This window comes from Gallinula chloropus, assembly GCF_964237585.1.
Source record: "Gallinula chloropus genome assembly, chromosome: 1".
Lineage (NCBI taxonomy): Eukaryota > Metazoa > Chordata > Aves > Gruiformes > Rallidae > Gallinula > Gallinula chloropus.
Window position 1 is genome coordinate 55936852 of NC_140085.1, and position 15733 is coordinate 55952584.

Here is a 15733-nt window from a genome sequence, read left to right on the forward strand (position 1 = left end):
AAACAGTTTCTCTAATGGAGGCCTTGGTGAACTCACAAGGCAATGGCTCCTAATCCTAGTCCTGAGACACCACAGTTCACCGTGAGACCTTGTTAATGGCCACATTCTAGGCCTTGGAAGAAGAGAGAGAATACAGAGTGAGGTGGGTTTTTTTCGGTTGTTAGTGCAGGTTTAGGAGAGGATTAGTATTTGAATTTGTTCTGACCAAGCTGGACTCATTTTCAGCATTGTTTTACAGGATGTCCTGACCTACGTTCAAACTCAAATGGTGGAAGCATTACTGATCAAAAGAAGAGACTGATCTTTTGGGAGCATTCATTTTGGTGCTAGAAATAGAAGCTAATTTCCTCTGCTCTGAGCTACTTCTGAGCAGCAGTTCTTTCACGAGGAATTGCATCTCCTGAGGAAATCCAGAGATCCACATTCAGTCTCCATCCCTGTTACGTAGCCAGCAGATCTGGCTACATCAGCTGATCTGGTCAACTTTGTATTCTGCCTGTTTGTATGAGTGTTGTGATGTGCTCTGCCTCAAGGACTGGGAATGAATTCAATAGCATCTACAGTACAATCCACAGTAGTGAAACAGTGTAAAGATGGGGACCAGTCCCATCGTTTTCCAGCCATGGGTCATGCCCAAGGACTGACTAACCTGCCCTTAGTGTCATTTCTTACCCAAGTTAACAAATCTGGGTTACTGGCTGCCCCCAGCCACAGGTCTGAGCTCATATTTCAGGCCTGTTTCTCTATCCAGTGGTGTCTGGAGTCCTTTGCTACCTTGGTGTTGCTGCCAGTTTAGTAGAGCTATCTGAAATGGTCCTTTAGACCTGAGGAATAACATTGGGGCCTATTCCGGTTTTGAGTGATTTGCAGAGTTTTTTCTGCTACACAAGATACGTACAGATGTAGCATCTGTGGGGTACTCGATCTATTCTCCCTGTCTCAGATTCTGCCGTGGGGATCTGATTTGACTCTCCTTCTTCTGGTGCTAGAATGGACTGCCCAGAGAGGTGATGGATTCCCCATCCCTGGAGGTGTTCAAGGCCAGGTTGGATGGGGCCCTGGGCAACCATGTGTAGATCCAGGCCTGGAGGTTGTTGGCCCTGCCTGTGGCAGGGGGTTGGAACTCTATGATTCTTGGGGTCCCTTCCAACCCAGACCATTCTATGATTCTATGATTCTTTCTTACCAATACTTTTTTAAAAGTTCCAGCTTCTACTTAACATGCCTCACCTTCCTCCTTGCTTTCTCATTGCTTTGATGCATCGTTTTATGAGCTGGGGAGGAGGACCTCTGGGCTTATCCTTCCTCTGTCTGCAGATGGCTTTAGGCAGAAGCACAAAGCCTGATGCAGGTTAGAGTAATCATGCTGTACCAGATGGCAGAAGCAGCTGTACAGCAAGGTAACATCTGAGATGAAGCCCAAATCCATCTCTGTCACTGGCGATGCTGTATCTCTGGCCCGCTCACTGGTGTGTGCTGGCTTCTGGCCTCCTCCTTACCCAAAACATCAGCTTTTAGCTGCTGCCAGGGGCACTGTCATTTGACTTGTTTTTTGTTCTTGCTGCTGTTCCAGGTCAATAGATCCCACATTCTTCCAGTGCTCTGAAAAAATAAATGGTCTCCCAGAGCTGCATCATCTCATTGTTTTCCCTTCAAGATTACCATCATCAAGGGAGCAGACATTGAAACCATTCATATTGATATAGTTTCTTGTTTCAACTGGTCACTTTTAAAGGGGTTTTTTTTGTTTGTTTCTCTTGGGATAGGATAATGCATTATGGCAACCAATTACTTCAGACCCTGGTGTGTTGCTTGGTGGGTGTTTAGACAAGAACAACAGTTATGTAAACGCAGCCTTCTTTTCTGTGACTTTCAGTAGCATTTTTGCTGTGAAATGTCAATTCTGAGAGGAAAGCAGGCTGCTTTAAGAATAATGATTACACTAAAATAGAGAGAAATACAATTGAAAATACTGTTCACAAAGTCAAATGTATCCTGACCTTGCTTGGCATGCAAATCTGGATGCACAACCCCAGTTAATGACTGGACAATTAATAACCGGATCAGTTGCTCCGAGAGAAGGTGTACTTAAATTCTCTCTGCACATTATTCTCCTCTGATTCCAGGTGACCTTTTATGATATTTTTGAAGAGGTGACTACTGAGACTTCTTTTCATTCTCCTTATAATTATATCTACTTGTGTCTTGCCTTACTTTAGAATTTAAAACCTTGAAGAGATTGCTTTTATGCCCTTTGGATTTTTAGCTAGATTACCCCCTTTCCTGGTATGAGTTACAGCAGGTTTCAGGTTGTCCCTAATTTATTGTAGCCACTTGAGAGGTACCTGAGGGCATTACTAGAGCTCAGAAATTTGCTATCACAGGATGTAGGATGGAGAAGAATAGATATTTATAACAAAATTGAGACAAAAATTAAAACAGAAATTAAACTAATGAACAATGCACCTCCCACTGCAGCAAATGTGACTCTGAGGTGTAAAAAGATTTAAAGTCTATTTATTTGTACAAAGGATTACAGTAGTAAGAGACAGCACTTGAGGCTTTGATGATTCCCTTAGTTTCTTTATATTTTGGAAAATGCCCTGTATTCCAAAGTGACAGAATCTCTCACATACCACATGTATGACTTTAATAAATTCATTTTATCTACAGTTTTTAAAACTGTATTAGGAAGAAGGAACACAGTGTGTTGTTAAACAGCAGACAGAGTCTGAAATTCATGAAATGAAAGATCACCTTAAGCAGTTGCTTTGAAGTTTCACCAGAGTTTTCCAGCTCATTTCCTACTGATAGAGAACTTGCCAAAAGTACTCCCAGCAGAGATAAAAATTATTTGGCCCACTGAAATCCACATGCTTAGAGATTATCAGCAGATCAAAGACACAAGAGTCAAGCTGTATGCTAGAGACAATTTACATAAAATTCATATATATATATATATCAATCGCTGCCTATGTATCTCTAGCTAATTAATACATGCATTACTTATGCACATAGCTTTAAGTGGGATGTGGAGAGATCTGCCAGAGAAATCTATAGTATGAAAAGCACATTTCTGCTTTAGACTTTAAGTATTTCGGGGCTGACCCTACTGGATTTGTTTTCTTCCTTTGGAAAACTTTCAGTAATTCTTAAGTTCCTCTGTCAACTTTTTACTGTTGTTGTTGCTGTTAGAGGGTTTATTGAGTCCAAAGTGTCCCCTCTGTTTGTTACACAAGCACATCTGGATGGTTTATCTCCCATTAGATCATGGTTATTTGGAAAGGGTACTTTGCACAGGAACAACAACTAAAACTGAGATTCTGATCAACACAAGTGTTTGAACTAATAACAAGCCCAGAAAGCTTCATTACTTTTTCCTTCATTAATTTCCTCCTGTGGAAGGAGGTTTTTGGTAGAGATGAGCGATGAGCCTTTCAGTACAGATGTGTTTGTCTTGTGCTCTCCCTCCTGCCCTGCTGCGGCCGGTGGCCTCATCACCAGTGGGTATCTGTGGGAGAGAGCCCAGCGCCAGGTTGGTGGGGACCAGGGAGGAAGTGGAACAGGTTGTCTCTGGTCCCTGCTGTCTGACTAGACCCCACAGGACAGACCAGGCACTGATAGCTGCCCTTGCTTCAGCTCATCATTCTACTTCAACCATTGAACTTAAAATAACGGTAAGCAGTGAAACCCTGAGCAACATCTACCCAGCAAAATCTTGCGAAGCAGCACACGTTGGGATAAAGAACCTGGGGCTGCTCTTCCTAACTGCTGCAGCCAAATGCTTGTCCTCTACCAGGCATGACACACCTCACCCCTCATGAAAGTGGCATTTGCAGAAGTTTCTGTGATGGAGTCAAACATTCCATGTGTATATTACATCTCAGGGAAGGGGTTTGGCAGACTTTGGTGGGTGATCAAGGGACACACCTACTACAGTGGCAGAGTGAGTATGTACTTTAACACTGCATTTTAATACCATGGACTGAAAGGTTTTGTCTTCTACAAACTGGTGGGAAAACCATATGCTACACCTTTCTAAGTTGACACAACATAGAGTTGTCCTCAGTCAGCACAAGCACAAAGCTTGCAACCTCTTTCACAGTATCCCAGATCTTCATCCCTGGCTGAGTATTGAGAGCAAGGGGTCAGAAAGAAAATGGATTGGAGCAGAAACTTGAGGTGAAAATCTCAAGGTGGTGTAGTTAGAAGTCACTGCCTCTTTAATGATCTGTAAAAATACAAGCACAGCATACAAAGCTCATTTTAATAAATTATTTTCTTTTTAACTCTTCCTTACTTTGAATGCATAAAAACTACCTGCTCGGTTCAGTCAGTCCTGAATTTTTTCTCATTGTTCACTGGGTGCTTGGTTGCTTGGTTTTTTGCTTGTTTTTACTACTTTTTTCAGGATAATGCTGGCTTGTCATATTTCAGTCTCAGTTTCTAGGCCTGTTTGCTACACACGGTCAGCTAAAAATAAGCTGCTTTTCCTTTGCACATATTATATAAATTCATTCTCTAGCTGTTACACAGTGCTTCCCAGATGATGCTGAGTTGATTTCACTCATATGTTGTGTAACTTTGATGACACCAGCAGAGACATAGCATACTGATGGGTTTTTCCAACAATAATTCGTATCAAATCCTTCTCTCTTCTTGTTCCCCGGATCACTGCCCAATTTAAATATATTTAAACCATATAATGGGTGCTCAATCTTTTCTGATCTGGTAACTATCACTGCATGGAAGACAAATTTCATTTTCATCCCCGGAAATTGCTTTTGGATATCTGTGATATTTGAACCAGTCCTGAATTAAACGTTGCTGCTTGAGCTGCCTCTCAGTATTATCCTGGCAGCTTGGGCTGCCCTCCCACAGCCTTATTTGCCCTGTCAGATTCTCCTGAGGTATTCCTGTGCTGCTGCTGAGGACTGACCTGTGCTACTACACAACATGTCCGTCTCTAGCTCGTGCTTTTACAGCACTGAGTGATGTTTCTCGGTATGTTTTATACAACTGGTGAAAGCAGCTGGTCATAATGGCCCCTTGGTTTAAAATCTATATCTCTCTTTCCTGCTTTGTTCAAATGCTCATGAGAAAAGAAATAAAAGAGAAAAGAGAAAAATCATCCCTGTGGACAGCCCCATTTCACAAGGCAGAATATTGCTGTAAACACAGGACTAGGAGAAGGAGCTGCAAAGCTGTGAGTCACTAGGGGCAAAACTGTGGGGAGGGCAAGGGGGAATGTGGGAGAAACAAAGTAACGATAGGATCAGGTACGAGGCAAGCTTTTCCTATTTATTGGTAAAAAGGAGTCATCCTAAACATTATCAATTGGATTTAAACTATAAATATGCTTTAGTTGTTTCTGGTTAGATCAAGAAAGGACACAGGTGCCTATGAGCTACCTCACTGGTATGTAGATGCAAGCCAGATATCCGTGCAATGCTTGCTCAGCTGCTGCCCAGATCCCTGTGCCCCTTTATCGACCATCTTGATGGGCACTTGTAGTAAACACCCACAAAACACATCATCCAGATAAAAGCTCAGGGCTCACTGCCAGCTCCACAGGCTCAGCTGCTAGGGGGCTCACTGGGGTGTGAGGCCCAAATTTTATTGAATCCTTGGGCTGCAGGAATAGAATTTATTCAGCTCCAGACCATCTGTTGAAACTTTTCCATGCGGCAATAATTAAGTAATTATTAGGGCAGAGAAAGCATGAGTCTATGGCCTGGGGACAAGGCTGGGGGTGGCTTGACTCCTGCACAAGCTCTGTTGAGCACTAAATGTAAAATACTCAGACACTTGTGAGAGCAGGGGTGGGAGCCTTGTCTCTTCTCTGCAATTCAGAATAACCTTTTTGCTGGAGCATCCGTCTGAGGCCTTTGAGGTGGATCTTCAGGTCTCCACAGGCACCTAAGAGGAATGTAGGCCTGGTCTTCGTGCTGCTGGACAGTGAACTGCTATGCAAACGGACGAGGCATACTCCTTCCTCCCCCTTGGATTTTTGTGATGAGCAGAGATCAAGATCGGTGCTAGAAATAATCATCTTGAGACCTGCACCTCCTGACAGCTTCAAGTAATGCCTTCTCTCAGAGAGGAAACTCAAGTAATACACATGAACTTCTGTAGTGTAGTCATATCCTGCTTAGCCCATGGGCTTTTCTGCTTCTGTTCAAAGGATGCCTCAATCTTTACATTGACTTCAGAGGCTCATCTGTTCCTCCTACTGGCATCAGCTTGTCTAATAAAAGATGCCAGTTCACTCTCTGAGCCCTCCTCACTTTATTGGGGTCCTACCTACCTAAATCAGGGGTTGAGATACCACCAGGCAGTTTGGACACAAATCTAATTTTATTGACCTGGATCATAATACTCTTTGTATTGCCAATATCAGACAGAAATGGTACATGAAGGTGCATGCAACATATTTTCTTTACGAGAGGTTTGGTTTTACAGTCCTGTTTGAAATTGCTTTCTGTTAACCCTGGTATCAGAAGTTGTATCACAATGTCATATGACCAGACAAGACATTTTGATAAAGCGAATGCAGGCCAGGTTATTAGTGGATGAATGTACCAACTGTCAAATTTTCATGAATTAATTAACCTCTAAATACACTGAAGAGAGATGGAGTCAATCCACTTGTCATAGAAATTCTTATCCTTAAATTACAGAACTGGGGACATAAATAGAAATATTAGAATGAACAAATATACTTTTCTTCCCATTTTTCTCCAGTAATTGATTCATTTATTTGCAAAGCTATTTATTGGTGGGTTGGGGCTTTTTTAAGTATTTCTGTTGTAGCATCACTGAGATTTAAAAGGCACCGGGTTTTTTGTTTTTTTTTTTTACTGCAGAAGGAATGTGACAGGAGCACTTTTAATAGTAGTTGCAGTGTTTTGGTGGGACTATATTGTATTTCAGTGAAAGGCAGGCTCTCATATGACTCCAGAATTTTAGGCCTGAGTCTTGATTTTGAAAGGTAATACTGAGGACCCTACCTCCCATATATGATACCAAGTCCCTCTTCTGTGGATCATCAGGACCTACAGCAAGCACACTCCCAAAGACAGCCTGACATACAGCTGGAAGATGCCCTACAGAGTCTACAAGATCCCACACATGTGGCATTTGTCTGTGTAATAATATATGCCTGAACAGCCTTAAGGGTGCTGGGGGCTGTCCCTCAGGTAGATACAGGGCTGGAAGGCAGGCAGATCAGGAGAAACACTGTGCTTAAATGTTGAATGCATGCTGCTGTGAGCTTCAGAAATACAGTCACTGCATATCTCTGGCCAGTAAAGTGCACCCAGTTCCAGCAGTTCTGTGAATATGGAATAACTGAGAAAGTAGTCTTCTTCTATATATTATTTGGAAGAATTAAATAATTTAAGTGAATCAAGCTGAAATAATACTGCCCTCTTCATAATCACTACGTAATACCTACCCTGACATCAAGATACTCAAAACCAGCAGTAAAATGAAGGCAACAACAACAAAAAAAAACCCAGTGAGTTTTTCCTCACTGTTTCTCTCTTGCAAAGCTGGATGGAGGGGAAACCCTATGAATATAGGATGAGTGACAGTTCTGTTTTGTACATCCACCCTAAGGAAGCTGGTGAATTTGAGGAGGAACTTTATTATTTCATCAGCTTTTAGAATATTCCATTAGCCTCCAGTTTACTAACTCTGTCTGCTTCCTAACTTTGAATTAAAATGTATGGAGAAATGGAGATGATGGGTTAAAAGATGTGGGAAATCATGCAGTCTCAATTAGATCTAAGCTTCAATGGGTATAATTTTATGTCTCTAAGGCCTCAGTGAGATCTCACTTCACTGGCAGCTTAGTCCATCTGTACGGATAATTTAGCAGACCACTGGATGTCACCCTTGCTCTCCCCTGAAGCAAAGACACAACAATAAGAGGCAAAGAATGTAGTTTGAAATCCTGGATACACTTCAAGGCAGTAAATGGCAGGTTATGACTGGAGTATCGATAAGGTAGGATAATTTATATACAACACATGAAGAAGCTTTCTACTAAGATCGTTGATGACAGGTTGGCTATGAGCCAGCAGTGTGCACTGGTGGCTAAGAGAGCCAATGGGATCCTGGGATGCATCAGGAAGAGTGTGTCCAGTGGGGCGAAGGAGGTTATCTTCTACTCTGCCTTGGTCAGGCCCCACCTGGCGTACTGTGTCCAGTTCTGGGCTCCCTGGTATAAAAAAGACAGGGACCTCCTGGAGAGAGTCAGAGAAGGGCTACGAAGATGATTAGGGGCCTGGAACATCTCCCATAGAGGACAGGCTGAGTGAGCTGGGACTGTTTAGTCTCGAGAAAAGAAGACTTAGGGGGGACCTAATTAGTGTTTATAAATATCTTAGACATGGGATGCAGGGGGAATTGGCCAGCCCCTTTTCAGTGGTCTGTGGGGACAGGACAAGGGGCAATGGCTGTAAACTGGAGCACAGGAAATTCCGCACTGACATGCGGAAGAACTTTTTCACAGTGAGGGTGACAGAGCCCTGGGACAGGCTGCCCAGGGAGGTGGTGGAGTCTCCTTCTCTGGAGATATTCAAGTCTCGTCTGCACACCTATCTGAGTGATATGTCCTAGGGAGCTGCTTTGGCAGGGGGGTTGGACCTGATGATCTCTCGAGGTCCCTTCCAACCCCTACGATTCTGTGATTCTGTGATTCTGTGATCTCGCATTACCTTATACTTGAAGAAATCTTTGAGGGTAAGGCTATGATCTATCGTTTTATTTCTAGTCCCTCCAAAAGTGGCACTGAAAAGTTGAAGCCTGTGGCACCTGCTCTTCACTCAAAAAAATTCTGCAATTCAACACAGGGAGTTGCCACCTACTGATTTTGTATTGTATTTGTTTCGTTTCAGTAGAAGGTAGTGAGTAGCTTGTAAGCTCTTTATAGGACAAGCCATGTCTGGCATCTTCTTGCCATTGTCACCAGATTTGAATACTGTCTGATAGCAATAATCCAGATGTTCACAGCTGTCCCAGCAACTTCTGTAGTAGCATCCTTCCAAATAATTTGCATTCTTGTCACTCCTCTGTGCTTTTGCTAATAACTGACTACGGTTTCATGACTGTCAAGAAAAGTCCCATAAACCCCATGAAAATGTATGACATGGTCATGATTAACAACTCATTGCATAAGCTGTGTGGGGGAAGAGAGAAGAGGAGGAAGATACGTAGAGCTTGTAAATTGCCCCAGCTCGGTGTGAGATGAACAGATGACAATTAACATGAGCTAAGAATTTGCCCCAGGAAGTTCAAGCAAACCTGTACAAACTTTGCCTCTTTGAAACATCCTCAGGCACTGCTGAGTAGTTGAAGATATTCAGGAATGCATTGCCCTTTCCAGTTCCTCAGCCTAACTGCAAACTGGGATGGGCTCTTGGGGGGGGGGAGGGGGTTGGAGGTGGTCGTAGTGTGTCACTCATGCTCTTTGCTCATAAATCATCATGTGAGAAAAGCATGATCCTCTTGAGATAATTGTTGTTTGGTGACTTACCATCAACAAGACAGAAATGAAAGATCAGAAAATAATCTTTGACTGGCACACAGAAACATGCATTAAATAACTGCAGTTATCATTGCTTGTGAGACACTGTCCAAAGTGAAGAACTAGTTATCAGTTACTGTCCTTCTAGGTGTTGGAGAATGCTATTTTTATGTTGTGATTTGTATGCACAAACATAAATGTCTTTTCCAAAAGAAGAAAAGCAGAAATTCCTGAAAATGGAAACTATTTTATGAAGAATTTTTATCAAAATTTAATTCTGATTTCTCAGAACAGGCAAAACCAATTGTCAGCATGGGGAAAGGGAAGAGCAAGTTATAAATTTGATTGCCCAAAGTCACGCAAAAAGTGAGAAGAATTTGGAATAGCATTTTAACCTCCCATTTTACAGTACCAAATATATTGAGCAGTCCATATTGTAAAAAATTGATAGTTCTTAAGACTAACATATTATACCATGAGCTGTGAAACATTGCAGAAAGTGAGGCAATCTAAAATAGCAAAGACAGAAGATGATAAAAAGACAAAATATACTGTATAAATTCGAAGAGATGAACTCTTGTACTTCCTCTTGAGCTACAGTAGAATAACAATGAGGCAATATGAACTATTCTGTAGATTTTTTTAAAAAAGAGAAGTTTAAATGAAAGTTAAAAGAGTTTATGCAGATTTATGGGACAGTCTAAACCAAACAGAGTTAAAGGAGTAGAACTTTGGGGTTTGGCACTTACAAGAAAGAAGCTACAGAGCAATCATACTTGGCTGAAGTATGTTACTAGTAATGAAACATTTGTACCAAATTCTTGTACATCTTTTGCTAAATGTCTCTAAATATATTGAATATATTTATTTCATATATATTTTTCACACTAATGTGAAAACATATATATCTTCTAGTCTTATAAGTGGTATCAGTTGCCATTGTATTTCCTAAATCTCAATATGATACTTAGATTCCTAGGAATCTGGTTAATTGTATTTGCAGTCTTCAATTCTTTCTTTGCCCACTAGATGGTAGTAACAGCTTTAAAACTACCATTCATGTCTGAAATTACAGGGTGGCTTTGTTTCAGCATTTCATCCCAGATCACAGGCATCAAGGTCTACATTAGATTTTTCATCTGCCCCAACATAAATTCAGTTTAACTGCACTGGTTTTACATAACTTTCTGTAGGAACATCTGCGGATCACCAAACAGACATTGGTGCCAGACCCTTACATGAAATAGAAATATATCAGTCAAATAATAGAAGTATTCGCAAGCAGGCCCTGTAGTTGCTAACCTCATACAGTGGATCACAGTAAAAAGACTTTCAATCCTTTTTTCTGCATACAACTGCTTCCTCAAAATTGACTTTCACCTCTAAACCACAAAAGAGGCAGATGTATTAACTTCCTTACAGCTGGAAGAACATTCTATTTATAGTTTAGATTCATAGTCCTTTCAGCATAACTGTGCTATTTTGTAGCCAGGAAATCAAGCAATCTAAATTTAATATGAATACCTGAGCATGTTTTATGTTCTGACTTGAAAAAGTAAGAAAAGGTTCCATTTCTGTATCGTTCTTGCATATTGTCTCTTTTACCAGCCATCCCCATGCCCAAGGACTATGTGTCTGTTTCCACAGATATTCTTTAGAGACTAGCAGAAAAAAAGCACCCAGATTTGCTCTCTGGAGAAGGTCTAAACCATCATTACTATACCTTACCCTCTGATCTTGGTTAGAGAAAAATTATTCATCGAAGAAATGAAAGCTACTTCTATAAATCTTAATCATCATAGATGCAAATTAATTTCAAGCCATGGAACTGAAGGGTTTTAAGCAGCAGTGAGAGGTGGGGGAAAAGTAGAACTCAGGAGCCAATGTGAATCATCCTGAGATGTCACCACCTTAGGGTAATGTAAGAGGTATGAAATCTGCAACTGGAAGGATCATCCTTCCATGGGGCATGACCAGCCACATGGTGCTGTATATATGATGCACTGGGAAATGTCGTGGACCACATGCTAACTAACCAAAGGTCTTGTTTGTCTTCTCCAATCCTAAGGATTCTTGCTGCAGGGTGCTGTGCAAATTAGATGTCACTGAATGGAAAAAATCAGCAGTTAAAGGAAAAATGTTAAGAAAAGAAAATAAAAGGTCAGAAAATAGTATCTCATAGGAATTAACATTCTGCAGCATTGGAAAGTGACCAAGAAAGTCAGAAAACAAAGTCACCAGTTAAATATCCTCCAAAATATCCACAAAATATCCAAAATATCTTCCCACAAAGTCACAGAGCTGATCCATTTTGTTTTCACAGGAAAATGAATTCATTAGCTTTGGATGAAGTTAAGAAGTTGCTGCTTTATTTGAAACTCTCAAACATTGATATTCTTTGATTGAACTTCTATGTCTCCTTTCCTTCCTGAAGCTAGATCCATGGCAAACCTTCATTGAGATGATTCACTTCAGCAAACACAAGGTTTACATGAGCTCCTGCTCTCCTTTCCCCTGTTCTGTGCTCCCCACAATGCAATCTGTTTCTTGTGGATTGTTTAATCTGTGTAGCTTTACCACTGAGCAACTGTTGAGTTTGACCTGGAATGATGTGAAGAAGACTGTGCCTTGTGCACAGAAATTGAAGTTGATTGTGTGACATAGTAAGAGATTTATATTCTTTCAGAGGAAAAGATATGATCCTCCAATTGAAAAGTAAATATAGACTTTTATTCTTTGAAGTACAAGAGCACTTGGATCTAGGAAATATATTTTAATTCAATTTCTTATTCTTAGAGTCTGCTAAAGATGACTCAGTCACTCAGCTAAAGATGAGAATCACCTTTTGACATATGGCAAGCATGATGTTTATGACAGCCAAAAACCACTTTTTTCAGGAATATTTTAAACTTATACACAGATAGTCGTTTTCTGTGTGTAAAGTGTTCTACAGGGTACTTGGTTTCTATACCGAGTGTGGTTTGCTTGTATTCTGCAAAGTGACTTATTACTGGAAAGCATTAGGAGAAAGAAAACTGTGCAAAGGGGAATTGCTTACTGGATCAGTAATGCTGACCTTGATTTTCTGGTTCAGTGGTTTTATAAGCACCTGTCTCACACAGGTGTCATACCTTTGCACTGCAGCTGCTCTTGGAAGTCAGTCTGTAGAGCACAAGAGAGATATTAAGCCCAAATTCATAGTCACTGAAATGTTGTCCCCAATCTTAGAACAGAAATAAATGAACAAAACCAGCTAGAGTCAGAATTGGTTAAAATTTTGACCATCACAAGATGGAAATTTGTGTCTTGCCTGGGTATTCTATTCACAAATGAGAAAAAAAAATGAGAGTTTGCTCCTGGGAAGTTCCTTTTTATGTTGGAGAGACTTCAAGACCACCTTAAAAATATGTACACGTTATTGTCTGTTCTTTTTCCATCTGTATTAGATATGTTCAATTCATTATGTATCATTAATACAAAGAGGATTTCAAATTCTCTTGTCAGAGTTGGCTCGGTATTATAGATCATTTTCCATTAAATGCATTTATCCATCTTAATGATATCTTCATATTTCCAAGGGTTTAGTGATGGATTTAGTAACGCTGAAATGACTCCAGACATTGGCTGTTGCTTTATGCACCTGTGTGTAGTGTAACTGCCAGGATCCAGGCATTGGCAAGGAAAACAGTGTGATCACCGTCCAAGGGGACACCAGCACCAGCTCAGTCTCTCCTCTTCTTTATGACTTGCTGCATGTGCCAAGACATGGTGGAACTGGTTGCTTACTTGATGGCTTTACCTTTAAGCAGCAGGACAATGAGTGCTGCTCAAAGCAGCTTTACACAGGTATCATTAGAAGACCGCTGTACTTGTAGTAATGCTTTCACAGATGGGAGAAGCTAAAGCTATTGTGGACTGAGATAGTCTAATTGAACAGAAGCATACAGAAGAAATATAAGTAAAAAGACCTTGTAAATGTATTTGCCAGACCAAAAAAAAAAAAAAAAAAAAAGCAGTTTCAATGTTATTTCTTACATTTATTTAGCTTATTTTCTGAAGTTTCTGTCCTAAAAAATCAGACTGTTGTTCAGACACTCAGATTCCCCACCAGATCAAGATATACTAAGAATATTTCATTTAAAATCAAACCTGGATGAGAAATAACCAATTTCTCAAGAGGTTTGGAAGAAGCATAACCCAATCTTACATATTAACAGAGACTGAAAATAGTCCAGGGAAGCAGGTAACCTCTTGACTGTCTTAATATCGGCAAGCGTTTCATGCTCTTTAACTTACGCTTATGTGGTTCATTAAAAATAGTCTCCTAAAATTTGGATCTCAAACACTGAAATGCATTGATCACACTCAAAGAATTGGCCAAGATATGTCTCTCCAAGAATCCTGAATTTAGCAGTCTCCAAAATGAGAAGAATGTGCAGGAGTGATTTGTCAGAATACCACTGAAGAAAGGTACGTGATGCTTCCCCGGTTCAGAGAAGTGTTGTGCCTCTGATAACACCCATGCTTTCCCCAGCTGGATGCTAAACAGACTGGAGTAATAAGAAAGTATTGGAAGACGTGGGTTCAAGAAAACTGGTACAGCAGTGCTTCATTGTGAGCAGCTGGTGGATTTGGCAAACTGAGCTTGTCTTTGACAAAGCAAAGCTTGCAGCTTTTGCAATGCCATCTGGAGATAGACCTTTCATCACCTTTTGTTTGGCACTGCTTACTCTTCCAAAGGGGAATAATGAGTCAGGTTCCACAGCATCCTTTATTTATCTGATGTTTTGTTCAGGCATAAACTTAAAGATACAGTGATGGAAAGCTGCTGAAAGTTTTTACCCAGACTTCAAAGAAAAAAAACAACTGTGTATGCCATTATAAATCTAACTATAGTTCTTAGAAAATGTTGTTCTAAAAAAGAATAGAAGGTCTGATCTAAAGGAAAAGCATAACTGAAAGAGCTTTTCCTTTAGCTTCATCATAATATCTCGTGGTATTCCTTAGCAAGAGGGAATTTTGCTCAGTATCTCTATAGATCCCATAAATTTCTCTTTTGGACCTTAGCTGAAATATAGGATGGTGTTCCTGCAGGTCAAGTGACTTACTGGCCACAATGCTATCTGTGGACTATATATGGTGGTTCCAGTTGTCAAAGCTGTTTCAGCCATTTCAAAATCAGGGAGGTGCAATTGCAGCTGCAGTCGCACATTTGGACACCTGTGGTATTTTGTTCAGCTTTCAGTACAGAAATGGCCAGAGAAAGAAAGATGTTTGGCAGCCCCCATGACTGTGAGTAGTTCACAGACACTTCACAGACACAGGCACTTTGAGAAAATTCAGGCAGACCTGCTTCAAAATCTTTTCTTCTTGGATGGGAAATGACTTGGACAGCCTTGCAATGTTATGAACAGTTCAAGGTTATGCCTTGACATTTGGCAAAGAGCAAACAAACAAGGAGAAGGAATTATTTGGTAGACCAATAGCACCTCTTTAAGTGCTATTTGTTCTGGTCAGTTGACAGACAGGAAAAAAAGAGGAGAAAGGGAGGGCTGAGTTAGGATGGCTCCTCAGATTGTTCATAATGATTCATACCTGAATTCAGTGCCTAGAGGGAAGCTTTGGGATATCAGTACAAAGATTACATCAAACAGGTAAATATAGCTCTGTATGACATCCATAAAGCTTTTCCCGTGGTAAAAAGAAGATGAGAATGAAGAAAGTGTGGAAAAAATTCAGTGAGAGTGCATGAGATCAAGCAGAAGGCTAAAAGGGAAGACAGAGTGAATCAGCTTAGCGGTCCTTAATCACTACTTAAGAACAAGCTTAATATACTTGGATGGGGACTTTGGTGAAGTCAGAATTACTTGTTACAGTTAATAAAAGCTAAAGCCAAAACCTGAAAATCAAATAATTAGAAACGGTGAAATTGCAAAGTCTGTATCTCAAACTAGTTTTCCCAAAGTTTGGACTAAGGCTCAGATCTGGTTTTGTTCCGTGTCTAATAAGTACAAGAGGGATGATTAAATGTGTCATCTGAGCTGAGATCAGATAACAAAATCAGTCATATTATGGCCCATATACTCTCTTGTTTTAATCACAGATCAAAAATGTCTCTGCTTGAAGCACAAGTTTCTCTAATTTAAATAACTCTGCTGGTGTGTGATACCTCCTACATGTTTTCACATGCATTAAACCAGT